This window comes from Phyllobates terribilis, unplaced genomic scaffold, assembly GCF_046119375.1.
Source record: "Phyllobates terribilis strain yellow unplaced genomic scaffold, ASM4611937v1 Scaffold_1__5_contigs__length_1240528914, whole genome shotgun sequence".
NCBI classification, from domain to species: domain Eukaryota; kingdom Metazoa; phylum Chordata; class Amphibia; order Anura; family Dendrobatidae; genus Phyllobates; species Phyllobates terribilis.
In genome coordinates this window covers 557,170,523-557,186,641 of record NW_027362761.1, presented here as the reverse complement: position 1 = coordinate 557,186,641, position 16,119 = coordinate 557,170,523, and the positions used below count along the sequence as shown (strand labels likewise).

Sequence of the window (16,119 nt, the reverse complement as noted above, 5' to 3'; positions counted from 1 at the left end):
GATGTCAGATTTAGGAAGGTGAGTAGATGGCGGGAGCAGAAGAAGTTCAGTTTTGGAAAGGTTGAGTTTCAGATAGAGAGCGGACATGATGTTAGAAACTGCAGCCAGACAGTCACTGGTGTTCTGTAGTACAGTGGGGGTAAGGTCAGGGGATAGTTGTGTGTCATCAACATAAAGATGGTACTGAAAACCAAATTTGCTGATGGTCTGTCCAATTGGGGCTGTGCAGAGAGAGAAGAGGACCAAGGACTGAACCCTGAGGAACCCCAATATTGAGAGGAAGGGGGGAAGAAGTGGAGCCAGCGAACAATACACTGAAAGAGCGGTCAGATAGGTAGGAGGAGAACCAGGAGAGAACAGTGTCCTTTATGCCGATTGAGTGGATCATAGACAGTAGGAGGTGGTGGTCAACGGTGTCGAAAGCTGCAGAGAGGTCAAGAAGAATGAGTAGAGAGTAGTCACCATTATGTTTTGCTGTTAGAAGGTCATTGGTTACTTTGATGAGTGCAGTTTCTGTAGAATGTAGGGGGCAGAAGCCAGACTGTGATGGGTCTAGAAGAGAGTGAGGTAACTGGTAAGGCAGGAGTAGACCAGGCACTCCAATAGTTTAGAGATGAAGGAAAGATTAGAGACTAGTCTGCAGTTGTTTGTGCAGGAAGAGTCAAGGAAGGGTTTGTTTAATAATGGAGTAATGATGGAGTATTTGAAGAAGGAGAGGAAGATACCAGAAGAGAGGGAGAGGTTGAAGATTTTAGTTAGGTGAGTAGTGATGACTGAAGAAAGAGACTGGAGTAAATATGAGGGGATGGGGTCAGTGGTGCATGTTGTGGGATGAGAAGAAGAGAGGAGCCTGGAGACTTCTTCTGTGACTGGGTCAAATGTGGAGAGTGATCCAGAGGGGATGTGGGGAGGGATGGGAGTCATGGCACTTGGTGGCTGGGAGATGATTTCCTGACGACTGTTGGCTATTTTCTCTGTGAAGTAGGAGGCCAAGTCCTTAGCACAAATGTCCGTGATGGGGGCCTGGGCTTTAGGACTGAGGAGGGAGTGAAAGGTCTCAAAGAGTTTTTTGGGGTTGTTGGATAGTGAGGATATCAGGGTGGTGAAATAGGTCTGTTTGACGAGGTGAAGGGCAGAGTTAAATGATTTTAGCATAAATTTATAGTGGATAAAGTTTTCTAGTGTGCGAGTTTTCCTCCATAGGCATTTGCCACTTCTAGAGCATCGCTAGTGAAATCGGGTTTGCGGTGTGAGCCAGGGCTGTTTTACTCTGTGTTTAGACCTTTTGAGGGTGAGGGGCACTACTTGGTCCAGCGTGCTTCTGAGAGTGTCATTGTAGTGGTTTACTGCCAGATCAGGACACGAAAAAGAGGAGACTGGAGATAGTGATGAGTGAAGGGAGTCTGTAAGTGTATGAGGGTTAATGGCTTGTAGATTTCTGAATGTGTGATAGGTAGGAGTGTGCTAGGGTGGGCGAGGATTTGTGAGCGTGAAGGAGAGAATGTTATGATCAGAGAGGGGAAGAGGGGAGTTATGTAGGTGGGGGATTGAACAAAGCCGGACAAAGACCAGATCAAGGGTGTTTCCGTCTTTGTGTGTCTCAGAGGATTGAAAGCTGTGAGAGGCCAAGAGAAGTGGTTAAAGATAGAAGCTGGGATGCGGATGAGGAGAGGAGGTGGGGCTGTTTATGGGGATGGTGAAGTCTCCCAGGATAAGGGTTGGTAAATCTGAGGACATGAAGTGCGGCAGCCAGGCAGAAAAATGGTCAAGGAACTGGGTGGGTGAGCCTGGGGGACGGTATTCGACCGCTACTCTGAGGGAGTGGGGATGGAAGAGCCTGATGGTGTGGACCTCAAAAGAAGGGCATGAGAGTGATGGAACTGGGAGGATTACCTGGAAGGTGCATTATGGGGACAGGAGTATGCCGACTACACCACCAAGTCTGTTTGCAGGTCTCAAGGAATGGGAAAAATGCAAGCCGCCATGAGAAATAGTGGCAGGGGAGACAGTGTCAGAATCCTGGATACAGGTGAGGGCCAGCAAATTGAGAGAGTTGGTCAGAAAGTAATTGTGCAGGAAAGGAAGCTTGTTGCATACAGACCGTGGATTCCACAGTGGACAATTGAAGGAGGGAGATGAAGGAGTACAGCTGATGTTAATAAGGTTAGCAGGGTTTCGATGTGAGGTGGGGGAGAGGTTGAGGTTGGCGGAGGGTGGACCGGGGTTAGGAGAGATATCCCCTGAAATGAGTAGTAGCAGTAAAAAGAGAAAGAGCAGATAGTTTTTGGATTTGTGACATGGTTTCTTGTGCAATACATTTGGATGAGACAGAGTGAGATTTTTCAGGAAGTTCAAAAGAGCATCAGAGTTGTACATGGGAGACGGAAGGAGAGAGGGGCAGATATGGATGAGTGGTGATGGAGGGGGGATGGGGCGGTGAATGTGGATGAAGAAAGCACTCAGGCATATGGACGTAGGAATAAATACTATAACATTTTCAGAGAAGAGCTCTCTCCACATTTGATAAAATATTTAAATAACATAAACAAAACAAATCCCTTTTAAAAAAGAAGCACTCTGCCCACATCACACTTATTCCAAAAGAAGGAAAAGACCCGGCCCTGTGCGGTAGTTTCTGACCTATTTCTTTGATAAATAATGACATAAAACTTTATGCAAAAATTCTGGCCAATTCACACATTTGGACTAGTGTCAAACTTTAAAATAAGCTTTACCAAGTCTGAGTTATTAAACATTAACATAAAGTTGAAAAATTGGCTCCTCCTATCCAAAATATCCCCGTTTAAAAATAATTGTTCTCATATCACATACCTGGAGACCAAGATCAGTAATTCCATTGCATCTCTGTACGACCTAAACTTTATACCACTACTTCACAAGCTAGAACGTGACATCTCCTCGTGGAAAGAGGCCCCCATTTACTGGTTCGGTAGAATCAACTTGATAAAAAAGATTGCTCTACCCAAAATCTTATATTTTCTACAAGTTCTGCCTATCAACATTCCACAATCTTGAATTAAGTGTTCCACACGAATATCCCCACCTAAGAAACTATGGGTTAACCTGGACCTCAGCTCCTTTAATGGTAGCATTAACAACTATCTTTGGCCAACTCCATACAATAAATTCAAATATTGTGAAATAATAAATTTAGTTTGGTTGGTTAGTGAGTTTAAGTCTCTGGAACAAGACTAACAAAAAATATGATTTGATCCCTAATATTTGCATTTATACTCCCTTACTATACCTGATTCCAAATAGATACAGATCTATTAAAAATCAAATTAAATCCTCAGGAAAATCTTCTAGCATACAAATTGGCCAATTGATTCAGGAAAATAAAATTCTTACCACAAGCAAACTTAAATCTTTATTTAATGACATTAAACTGTCAGACCCTGAATTGTCAATTCTCAAAGAAACAGACAGAATTCACCTACCGGACATCTCTAATGAGTCAGTAGATAACCCAACACAAAATGTCTTTATAAAAATGAACGAAAATAAAAAAAGAATTTCCAAAATACACTGTGTTCCAAATTATTATGCAAATAATATTTTCTCAGATTTTCCCAAATTACCTATATGAATTGCAGTCATTGTAATTTTCCAGTCAAATAATTATTAGAGTACAATTGAAAGGTTTTTGTACAAACTGCCTATGATAACAGTATATTTTTAAAAAAATAAAAAACTCAAACTGCACTCAAAATGCATGTTCCAAATTATTATGCACAGCAGAGTTTTCAACCTTTTCATTTTAATAAAGAACAAAAAAATGGTCATTTTTGAAATTATAAGCATTAGCAGGTTATTACAAACTGAAATCAAACAGTTTTCAACTCAAAACTTTATTCTAGGTGATGTTACATTTGCACATAGGACCGCTTGTTCGAAAGGAGCTTCTGAACTCTCTCGTCCATTGAATTTGTCAGGTTTTGGATGGTTTCTGCTTCAATTGTTTTGCATGAGGACAGAATACCCTCCCAGAGCTGCTGCTTAGATGTGAACTGCCTCCCGCCATCATAGACACTCCTTTTGATGATGCTCCAGAGGTTCTCAATGGGGTTGAGGTCAGGGGAGCATGGGGGCCACACCATAAGTTTGTCCCCTTTTATGCCCGTAGCAGCCAGAGATGCATATGTGTTATGTGCAGCATGAGACGGGGCATTATCATGCATGAAAATGATCTTGCTGCGGAATGCACGGTTCTTCTTCTTGAACCATGGAAGGAAGTGCTGTTTGAGAAACTCAACATACATTATGGAGTTCATCTTTACCCCTTCAGGGATCCTAAAAGGGCCGACAATCTCTCTCCCCATGATTCCAGCCCAAAACATTACTCCACCTCCTCCTTGTTAGCGCCGTAGCCGTGTTTGCATGGGGTGTCCATCAACCAGCCATCCTCCACTCCATCCATCTGGACCATCGAGATCATTTCATGCATGATAATGCACATAAGAAAGTGGGGTTCTGACAGGTACACCCGAGCTGCCTGAGGAAGGATTGAACCCCTGCCCGGTGAACGCAGTGCGATGCGGGAGGCTTGCACCAGTACAGTGCACCTGTGGACTGTCTAAGAACTGTGAGTAAATCTTGGATGACTGCACTGAGCTGCCTCCGCTCCTTTATTTCGCCGGTGCCATTTCCATCCCTGCACTACAGCGCCCAGTGCACCTCCATTCATCTACACTGCCCTGAGGCCTGCTCCACCTGTGGGGAGCCGTTCCATCTCAAGCTGCCCTAACACCTGCCTCAGAGGACTGTCGCAGCGCTGGTGATCCTCATCAGACACCACAGGTGGCGTCACAACAAATCCCCTATAAATATCCCCTTTTTGCACTGACCGCCCTGGGTCACGGACCGGCCAGCCACCATGATATCCCCCGGCAACCAGAGGCCCGGCTGCCGAGCACCCCACGGCCCTGGGGGCGAGTCACTAGTATACCTGACAAGTGGACCCCTGCTTGCTTCCAGGCATGGCATCACCTCTTGTGAGGGAGGCAATGCCACTGTGGCAACCGGATCCCTGGGATGCCACAAATCCAATACTATATATTCATTCGAAAAACTTCGCTTAACCCATACCAAACATGGCAAGCTCCTTGAAAACTGGCACCAATGGTACGAATACCAAAACAAGATTATATTATAAAACATGGAAACAAACAATGATGTTTATGCTACATATACTTCTACTCATTTCTAGTTCCTCAACTGTAAAGGTGATTATTTGCTATTTCTCAATGGGACTTCCTTATCCTCATCCCTCCTCCCCATCTTTCCCTTTGATTACACCCTTCTTTCCCTTGTTTTTTTGCTCCCATACTCCCCAAGTATTTGTGGCTCATATATAAAACAAATGTTGTTCTCGCTACTATTTTTGCTGTAGCATTCAATGTACACACCTACTATTATATATGTGTGGCGCCCCTGAGGGTTCAGTCGCCACAGAGGTACTGCACCTCACCCAGAGGTGTGGTGCCTCCTTCTCTCAGGTAAGGAGGGGGTGCTGCCCGGAACCCCAACACCCGCATTCAACACTACACTGCTCCAGGCCGGCTGGAAGGACAAGATGCACTGTGTTTCTGCTGAGCCCTGTCCCTGGCTGGAGTGGGGGGAACCAAAGAGAGGGGGAACCAGTAGTGGGTGTGGGTGGAGGATATAGAGTAGGGGAGCACCATTGTAGGAGGTATATAAAGGGAAGCCATCTTAGGGAGGTCAGTCAGTCAGTGAGTAGTAAGGAGAGGAGGGGAGCAGAGTCTCTCTGCTCCATAAGTGGGGCCTAGTAATAGAGGCCCAGGAGGGAGCGGAGGAGAAAGGCTCCGTTTTACAGAAGGGATCCCAGGGGGTGCGGTGAGTGCAGGATGCTCTGAATCTGCCAGGTGTCAGAGGGATCAGGCCGCAAGAAGGGACCGGTCCCTGGCCCTGCCTTGTTACTCCAGGTCTCGGCTGGAAAAACCGGAGGCTTCTGCGCTTCCATGGTGCAGTCGCCACAGTCTCACCCTAGTCACCGTGAGGGTCAAGTAGGTCTGGGAACTCCAGGTTGCCCAGAGGGACTTCAGAGCACCCGATCGGGACAGTGTGTTGGAAGCGCAGGGCAGGAGGGAGAAGACCCAGCTCGAGAAGTCGGTCTAGTAAGGAACATAAAGAAAGTGGGGTTCCGTCAAGCGCTCCTGATCAATTTGAGAAAGGGCTGAACCCCTGGTCTGGTAGACGCAGTGCGACGTGGGAGGCTGACACCCGTACAGTGTACCTGAGGAACTTGAATAGAACTGTGAGTAAACTCGGATGACTGCACTCCCCTGCCTCCATCAGTTATTTCCGCTGCGCCATCTCTCTCTTCTGCACTGCAACGCCCAGCATCACAACCTGCACCTACACTGCCCCGGGGGCCCGCTCCGCCTGTGGGGAGCAGAAACATCCCAGCTGCCATCCCATCACCCCCGGAGGTCTGCAGCAGCGATGGTAACCATTACCGGAAACCACAGGTGGCGTCATGAGACAAACTGTACACTAAAACCCCTTTTTAAAGAGAGACCCAGAGTACGGGCCCGGGAGCCGACTGCCGTGACCTCCTAAACAAGGTAAAAGGCCCGGGTACCGAGTTCCCTATATTCCCCTGGGTGACACATATACCTGTGTTTTGCATTTCTCACATCATTCTTTAATAAAGAATTTACAAAACAAAATAGCCCTGATGCCTTTATGGGATTGATTGAAGGTGGTAATGATTATTTTGTCCGTTTCAGAATCTTGGCATTCATTTTTTCCTTTCTTACTGTTACCAGTTTTTCCATATAGGTGATCATTTTGGCAGAGTATTTTCATCTGTTTATATGCATCTTTAAAAATCTGTGAAGGGTATTTTTTCTCTTTGAATCTTCTTTGTAAATTCTGGCTTCTTTTTCAAAGTCATCATCATATGTACAATTTTTCCTAATGCTCCTGAATTGTCTATGGAATATTGTGAATCCACTTGGGATAATGCTCACTGAAATATTCCAGATAACTAATGACATATACAATCTTGAACTGAGTGCTGGTGACAATCTGGCCCTCTTCGGCCGTGATGAGAAACAGGTGCAAGAATTTGATTCTGGTTTCAGAGAAAAATAGAGAGAATTCTAAACCTTAAGGGTTATTATTGAGATTGTGTACAAATAGTTCTGCCTCATGGAACGTGCCTGTCATAGTCCAGAGCCCCTGCCAGCGGGCCACTTCTTCTGTTATAGAAGATACATTGATGATTTGTTCTTCCTCTAGACAGGGGGTATTATACCAGAATGGGGGACATTATACCAGGAAGGGGTCCCAGATGGGGGACATTGTTAGAGCATGGGGCCCAGGATGGCGGCATCATTACTGGAAAGAGCAAGGATGAGGGAGATTATTACAAGGAGGAGCCAGGACGGGGGACATTATTACATGGGGGGCGAACATGCATGTCTTTATAGGATCAAGAACGCTATAAGAGCCCATACATCTGCCCAACATGCAGGTGGGGGCCATGGTCCAAATTTAGCATCGGGGGCCATCAGAATCTACTTACATCACTCCCTACATGCCCATATAGATGAGTTAAGAGGGGTGAGCCTACTGACAGATTCTCTTTAAGATACAAATGTAAAAAAAATCAACCTGAATTTTTGACTTTGTAAATATTTTTCTGAAATCGTTTTGCAAAAAAAATGTTGGAGCTTGGATAGGGATTTTAACCTGGTCGCCAAAGCATAGGGATCAATTGGGGTTGATTTCTCCTCTCCTGCAGCAAACTGCCTACAAGCAAAAAACAGCCCCCTTCCTTTCTCAAGCTTCTTGTGTTTCACAAATTCAAACACAAGGCATGGCCAAAAAAGAAAAAAAAATACTTTTTTTTTATTGTAGAAAAGAATGTTTGTTGGAATAATATTACTTTTTTAACTTATGTGAAAGTCTTAGATTGCATGTCTTGGATTGTGGCTCCACCTGGTGCCATTTCCAAATCATAGCAAAGGAAATTTGTACAAATCATTAGCACAGTGTTTGCAAATAAGTTCATATAATTGCTTAATGGAATGGAGAAATAAAGCTTCTTTCTTACACACACAGCTCCACACCTGTCCACTGGTTCTGTCTGATATTGCAGCTCAGCTCCAGTTCTATTCACTTATTTAATGTTCAATCTACATTCACTGCAAATAGAATTATACATATTCATCTAGAATCAATGTCTTAGGTTGTATGTCTTACATTGTAGCTCCACTGAGTGCCAAATCTCAATCAAAACAATGTGTTACATTCTTTTGAATGAAATCTGTAAAAAGAAATGCAGTTGCTTAAAGCTGTCAAGGATTAGAGATTTACGACTGCTTTCTTCCAGAAACAGTGCCACATTGGTTCACTGATTGTTTCTGGTATTACAGCTCAGCACACCTCTTCAGTGGAGAGATCAGTTGCAATCTCGCACACAACCCATGGACATTTATGTCATCAAAAGTGGAAGGCGCAGGCACATTTTTCTAATTCTGTACAACCTCATGAATAATGGATATGTAGCACCCCGAGGGCTCGGCTGCTACAGGGGTATTGCACCTCAAACCAGAGGTGTGATATTCCACTCCCCTGTAAGGATGGAGTGTGGACTAGGACTCAGTAAGCTGCATGCACCACACACACCCCATTTCCGAGGGACAGGTCAACGGTGCTCCCACTAGACAGAAGTGCAGGCACGACAGCATCTGTCCCTGGCTGGAGTGGGGCGGGGGGTGGAATACCCAGTGGTGTAGGAGCAGATAGGGGTGGGTTTCTGGGCATAGATAGGAGCCCATTGATTGCTAGTCACCTGGGCTCGGGTGTTAGAAGGAAGTATATAAGGTGGGCACCATCTTAGGACAGTAGTCAGTTTGAGACAGTTCAGAGAGGAGTTCAGCCAGAGAGGGCTGACAGGGAGCTGTGGCTCAGTCTGGGCCCAGCTCCAGAGACAGGCCTGGAGTGGAGGCCAAAAACAGCAGAAAGAGAGAGGAGAAGGAACGGAAAGGAAAGTAAGAAAGGAACTGGAACAGAGGAGAAAGGAAGCAAGGAACACAGAGAAAGGCCCAGAGACACGAGGACAGAAGGAACCCCATATGCCCAGGAGATACAGGGTGAAGGGTTGGCAGAACAGGGTACCGGAACCCAAATTGGTGGAGGCAACAGATTCCTCAGCCAAAGACCGGAGGTTGTTACCACATCTTGGTGCGACCCCTCACTACATCCACCAGGAAAGCATACCGCATAGGGTCAGGGAAACCGGAGATAGGTTCCGCCAAGAGAAGGCCCGAGGGAGCTGGACAAAGGTGGGTCACTGGTGGAGATGGCCAGAGAAAGGAAAGGAAGGGAGCCCTGTGCCACGCTCTGGAATTGACTGGGAGTTGGTCGAGTCCCTTGCCTGGTGAACGCAGCACGGCTCAGGCGGTCCCTCATGTGCACAAGTGACCAGAATAACAACTGTGAGTAAAGCATTGGAAACTGCAATTACAAGTCTCTGTGTTTCATCGCCGCACCAGCACCATCAGTACTGGGACGCTCACACCATCACTCCCAACATTCACTCTAGCTGCCCTGAGGCAATACTTCTCCCGTGGGGAGTCATCCCATTCCTGGCTGCGCATATAACATCAGCCTCAGCGGTCTGCAGCGCAGCGGCGGTCCCCACTGACCGCAATCCACGGGTGGCGTAGTCGGACAATTACAATACCAATAGACTGCCACTGGTAAGACCACCCTGGGCACGGACCGGGTCGCCGCCACACGGAGACTACAACCCCCAGCATCTTACAGAAGGCCCGGCTCCGGGTATCCCCTGCACAGCACAGGCCCAGGGGGCGCGTCAGATACAATTTAAATGAGATATTGTTGGTAAATTTAGACCCTCTCAAAATTGGACAATTAGATTGTAACTCACGTGGTAGTGGAATCATTGTGCTGTGGACCAAGGAAAGCCTGGAAGGGCATCATTAGGCAAACACCTGACTCTTCGCTAGAGCCTCTGGTGGTGTGGTTAGACTTGGCTCCAGATGGATGCCAGATACTACTCCAGGACAGACCTTGGACACACAGCAGCTGACCCCCAAAGGGGAAGGAAGCTGGAACGGCCAGGAATGGATGGCACAGCAGGCACAGACAGGCATTGGACAGATACTTGCAGACTCGGCAGGTATACAGGTGGACATGGCTGGTACAGGGAAGCACAGATGATATTCAGGAAGGCACGGCAGATACGGACAGGTATGGTTGGTATACAAAAAAGGACAGACAGGTACACGGAGGAGCAGGCAGGGGTAGGCTGGTATACAGTAAAGGACAGACTAGGACAGGAAGGTGCACAAGAACAGGGGACCTGACAACTAGTAATTGTGCAAACAAGCATATAGCTCAGGCACCTCCCAACAGATGGAGGTGCCTTAAATAATCTGTCTCCCAGCTATTGGCTGGGTATACTTTAGGACAGTATGTGCTGTCTCTTTAAGAGACAAGAGGCACGACACGCATCCTAAGTGCAATGGCCAGGGATCTGTCAGACGTGTGCAGACCCTAGGAGACCGCAGCAGCATGAGGAAGCGTGGGGCAAGGGCTGGGGCGCTGAGTGAATCGGCATCCCTGCCGGGGTAAAGGAGGATGGGAATCATGAAGGGATGTCGGTGCTGCAGGAACCACCCCCTTTATTCCGCCTCTTCTTTAAACCCATAAAAAATCTCTCTAGCATGTGCGGGGCATGGATGTTCTCCTTGGGATCCCACAACCTCTCCTCAGGAGTGCACCCCTTCCAATCCACTGGAAAAAGTTTTTTCCACTCATCCATTTAGTGGCCAGAATATTCTCTACCTCAAAGACATCCTCAGAGCTGACTGGAGCTACCCTAATCCTTGAAGAAGGAGTTTAAGATGATAGACTTGAGAAGAGATATGTGGAAGGAGTTGGGGATAGTAAAGAGGCCGGGAGCTTGAGCATGTAGGGTACAGCATATCATGGCTCGTGGCTGGCTAGGGGGGTATCTCCTCTTTCCCTCGAGGGTTTGGGTAATGGAAAGCTGAACACTTCCATGGGACAGTGTGGAGATGGTCGGTGACACTGGTGGTGCTGTCATTTCCTCTTTTTGCAGAGAGGCAGGTGGCCCTGTTGATCATGAGTGGGAGAAAGAGGCTGAGACAACAGCAGAATAGGGAGCAGGAGGAGGCTTAGATCTGTTATGCTTTTTAAGGTGTGTACTCCTCTGCAACTCATGCTTGGAATTCAGATGCCTCGCCATGCACGTTGTGCTAAGGTTCAGAAGATTTATGCCTCGCTTCAGACTCTGACGGCACAGCATGCAAATGACCTGTCTCTTGTCATCAGCACATTCCCTGAAGAAATGGGGAGCTGCCTTTGGTGTGCTGACTTCAGGGGCGCGATGGGCAGAAGCAGCCGATGTACTGGCTAGGGGCGACCCTCTGTGCCTTTGCCCTATGCTTCCTCTTTTGTTGTTCTGCTGGAGCTGCATGGCCACCTACTCTTCCTCCAAACTGCGCACATCAATAGGATGGCCTCAGCTCTATGTGGGGTCTAGGACCTCATCATCCCCCACATCATCTTCCACCCACTCTCTACCCCTGCCTTCCTTGCCGGTCTGCACACTGCAGAAAGACGCTGCAGTTGGCAACTGTGTTTCGTCATCCTCTGACATGTCCTGTGCTGGTCCACTGACCATGTGCACTAGCCATCCCACGTACTTATCCCCCAGCCTAGCAAGTTAAGCATCAGTGCACTCAGTCTCTTCTTTTTTGGGGGCAGGGCCAGGTGGATGGACCACGGAACTCCAGCCAGCAGAGTCATCAAAAAGCAGAAGAGACTGATGCATAATTTGGGGCTCAGACTGCTTGGCTGATTTGCAAGGGGGTGAGTTGAAAGCAGTGGACTGGGTGGAAGATAATGTGAAGGAACTGGAGGTACTCTCAGCCATCCAATCTAACACCTTTTCAACATCTTGTGGCCTCACCATTCGTGCAGTGGTATAACGTACTGTCACCTGCGTGCACCAGAGGAAGGTGTTGTATTTGGGCACGTAGCAGGTACAGAATGACCACATCCTCTCCCTGCACTAGTTACACCACCACCACCATCAACAGGTACACCAGCACCACCACGACAATGTCCACTATGTGATGCTCTCCCCATTTCTGGAAGTGGGTTTTCTGCACACTACTAGAAAACACAAAGCAATCCAGAAAAATTATTTGTTATGGCAACGAGACGGCTGATGCAAATTATTTATTTGCCATACTACTAGAAAACACACAGTGGTCCAGAAAAATTGTTTGCTTGGCCTACGAATAGCAACGAGACAGGTGATGTGATTTATTTGCCACACTACTAGAAAACACACAGTGGTCGAGAAAAATTATTTGTTCGGCCTACAAATGGCAATGAGATGACTGATGAGTAGAATTATTTTTTATGCACAATGCTCGTACAGACATAGATACAGAGTACACACAGCTGCTTTTAGCACAGTACTCCCACAGGAAGAGTTGTTGAGTACACACAGTGGCTTACAGGAAGAGTACTACCACAGGCTGGGTTGCAGAGTATACATGTGGCGCCCCTGGGGGTTCGACCGCCACAGAGATGCTGCACCTCTTTAATGGGGTGTGGTAACTCTCCTTCGAGGTAAGGATGGTGCAATTGTCAGGACCCCACCTCTACATCCAACACCACACTTCTCCCACCAGAGGGGGGGCAATAGGCACCAGTGTGCTTCCCCAGCCGGGAAAATGGGAGATTGGGGAACCAAAAGATAGGGGGAACCATGTAGTGGGTGAGGGTGGAGGACGCACATATAGGTTACACTTAATAATTCATATTTAATAAACAGCCATCTTGGGCTTAGGGTCCTTTGATTGTGATCTTCATCGCTGAACGTGGCTTTCTGTGTGAACCTGCAGATGATGGGGACACGGTCCTCGTACTCTGGCCTTGAGTCGAGGAGCGGGTTCAAGTTAACGGCTGTCTCAACCCGGTCAAGGTCCCTACCCAAGAAGGCCCGGAGCTTAGGAGTCTAGCTCCACCGCAAAAGGATCCCAGGGAGATGCAGACGGAGCGGTATACGCCACCTGTCCTCGCTATTCTGGCCTAGTCAGAGGGATTCCGGCTGCAAGGGCGGCACCGGCCCCCGACACCTGACTTTGCTACTCTACGTCCTAGTCAGGAAAGCCCGGAAGGCTCAGTGGATCCCACCAGGTAGCGGGCAGAGCAGAGTTGCCACCCGTACCCTTGTTCTGAGCGTAGTCCAGAGGGAGACCCGGCCTTTGTACATACACACGGACAGGAGAGGACTCAGTTTGAAGTCTAGGAACACTCTGGTGCGGGGTCCTGACTAAAGCACTTGAATTACTCGGAGGTTGTCGGACCCCCGGTCCTGGTGACCGCAGAGCCCCGTGAGGAGCAGGGAGAAGCCTTGCAGCTGCATGCTCTACCGTGAGTAAAAGCCCTGGAAGTCAACCCCTATGGCCTCCGGACTCTTTATTTCTGCACCGCACCGCACGGCACCAGACCTCCTCCACTACGACTCCCTCCATCCTCGTCTCTGCCCTGAGGCCCTGCTCTGCCTGTGGGTAGTAGTATCAACTTCGGCTGCCACAACATCCCGCTTCAGAGGACTGCAGCACCACTGGTGGCCTTCACCAGGTACCACAGGTGGCGTAGTCGATAGTAACCACTCATCCCTGATAGCCCATTATTTTTAATGTGACGGCCCTGGGCACGGAGCGGGTCCGGGCCACGGCTACAACCCCACCAAACATCTGACCCAGCTCCGAGTACCCCCATCTTCCCAGGGAGGGCTGCGAGCATCACATACTTGGCGTAGTCGGCAGGATCGCGAGCAACGGAAGGAGATTGCCCATTGCTACCGGGTACTGTGCGCCTTTCACCTTAGACTGTCGTTTCCACTTAAAATGGCGCCCGCCCAAGAAGAACAGATGCCATAACGCGCAGAAAGGACAGTTTCCTTGCACATCCTATCGTGGGCCAGGCTCCCCCATGGCAACAAAAGAGCAGACCGCCCCTTCCATCAAAGACTATCCATGGGGTAGTGCCCGTCAAAACGGAGGGGATGTCCAAAGGGGTGCCTGTCAGCCCACTGTCCAGGAGCCGCCCCGAAAAGAGGAGGGAATGGAAAAACAACAAGGTGCGGCCATAACAGTCGGAGACTTACTATCCTCAGGAGTGGACATGGACGCTGCTGAGGGGAGTCTATCGGAGCCTTCCAAACCCGGCCCAGGTTCTTCTCCCATTGGCGAGGAGAGTGGCGTGTCCCTGACATCGGGAGATATAGAGTTTCTCCGCCAAGAAACCCCGGACCTTGCTCGAAGAGTGGCTTAGGCCCAGCAAGCGGCATCCGCTGCAAGGTGGGAAGAAATGCTGCAGTGCATCCGGGCCCGCCGCCAAGGAGCAGCAACTCAGGAGGAGGCAGCAACAGAGGTCGCGTGCAGCCCAGGAGCGGGTGAGTGTGATACCCCTGTCCCGGCTGCTGAGCCCACCGCGCACCTCCTGGATCTCATGAATTAGTACCTGTTACCTGGCGCAGTCACCTGGGAGCAGGTCTTTGCCCCGGAGCTAGAGGCCTCCGCTATTGGCGGGGACCTGCATTGCCTCCCGTCTCGGAAGAACCTGAGTCTGCTGGGGTATCCACCGACCTTAACCCGGACTGGTCTGCACTTCCGGAGGACCTGCAGCAGCCCCTGCTGTCACCACTGCCCGTGACCAGCCCAGGGGATGGGGATGACTCGGTACCCGGGCCTTTGCCTAGCCTTGGGGATGTCGCGGTGGTCGGCTCCCGGGCCCGTACCCTGGGGTCAGCTTTTAAAAGGGGATTGTTTGTTAATTTTATGAAAGTTTGTGACGCCACCTGTGGTTTCTGGTGAGAATAACCAGCGCTGCGGCAGTCCACTGAGGCCGGTGATAAGGCAGCTCGATGGTATAGCTCCCCACAGGTGGAGCTAGGCCTCAGGGCAGCGTGCGGAGAGGGGGATGCAGGACATACGAGACCCAGCTGGGTCAGAGCGAGAACGGGGACGGACACGGTAGTCACTTCAGTACCTTTTACTGATGGAAATTCAGGCACGTCCCGGAGTCTCTGCGTAGTACGTTTCTGACCTGCCTGAAGCTAGGCCTAACTTTATCTCTGTCCTGCACCGGCTGACGTTGTGGTAGGGCCTTCTCTTGGATTGCACGCTCCCAGCTTACGGGGCCTATGTGTCTCCTGGGTCTGTTACGTATCAGCTCTCTGGTGAACCTGGGACCTGTAGTTCTCCAGGGATTCCGGTTATGCCTTACTGGGTCGTAGAGATCCCGGTAAGCTCGGACCCGGTGTCCAGTATATGTTTCAGGGTGAGCTGGGTAAGCTCCTCTGCCCCCACTGATACTCACTTTCCACTCGCCTTCGGCCACGCTCGGGCCCTCACTAGGCTACTCACACTAACGGCAGCTTGCCGCTCTTCACCGATCTTATGGCGCCGGCACACCTAAAGCTCCCTATTCTGAGCTACAACTAAGTCTAGACTGGGCTTGCCTCTGCAGACAGACTTCTGCAGGAGCCGAATTGAGAACTCTGTCCCTCTCTGCCTGTGAGCAGGAACTCTGTTCTAGCTAGGCTGCAAACTGAAACTAGACTGAACTGCCTAGCTCCACCTTCCCTATTTATATCCCTAACGGGCTCCCTCTGCTGGTCTGAGGTGGAAGTTGGAGATGTGTGAATGTTTATGGGGGCCTCTTGTGGAGGATTCCATCAATGCACTCTTCTAGGATCTGTGGTACCAAGCGCAGCTGGGCGTCACACCCACACCTACAGTTACCTGGCTGGCAGCTGAAGAGTGGGCCTGGGATAACCAGGGGGGGACCTGATGGGCTTCCCCCGGGAGACCCGGGCTGAAGCGCGGAGGAGGAGCGAGCTGTGTCGCCAGCAAATCCTGCAGCTCGATCGGGAGCAACGACAAAGGGAAGTTCGCTGCGAGCGCCTCGAGGTGCGCGCCAAGGCTGCAAAGTCCAGGGCCCACCAGGAGGAGGTTGCCCGTCCAAGCCCCCGTGAGGAAGGGCAAGTTG

The 16,119-nt window shown here is 49.4% G+C and overlaps 1 protein-coding gene across 2 annotated transcripts in view; it reads right to left on the bottom strand.

The window, feature by feature from the left end:
- Window positions 1–16,119, bottom strand: part of SLC14A1 (solute carrier family 14 member 1 (Kidd blood group)) — a 705,795-nt gene that overhangs the window by 281,192 nt on the left and 408,484 nt on the right. The window lies entirely within an intron of this gene.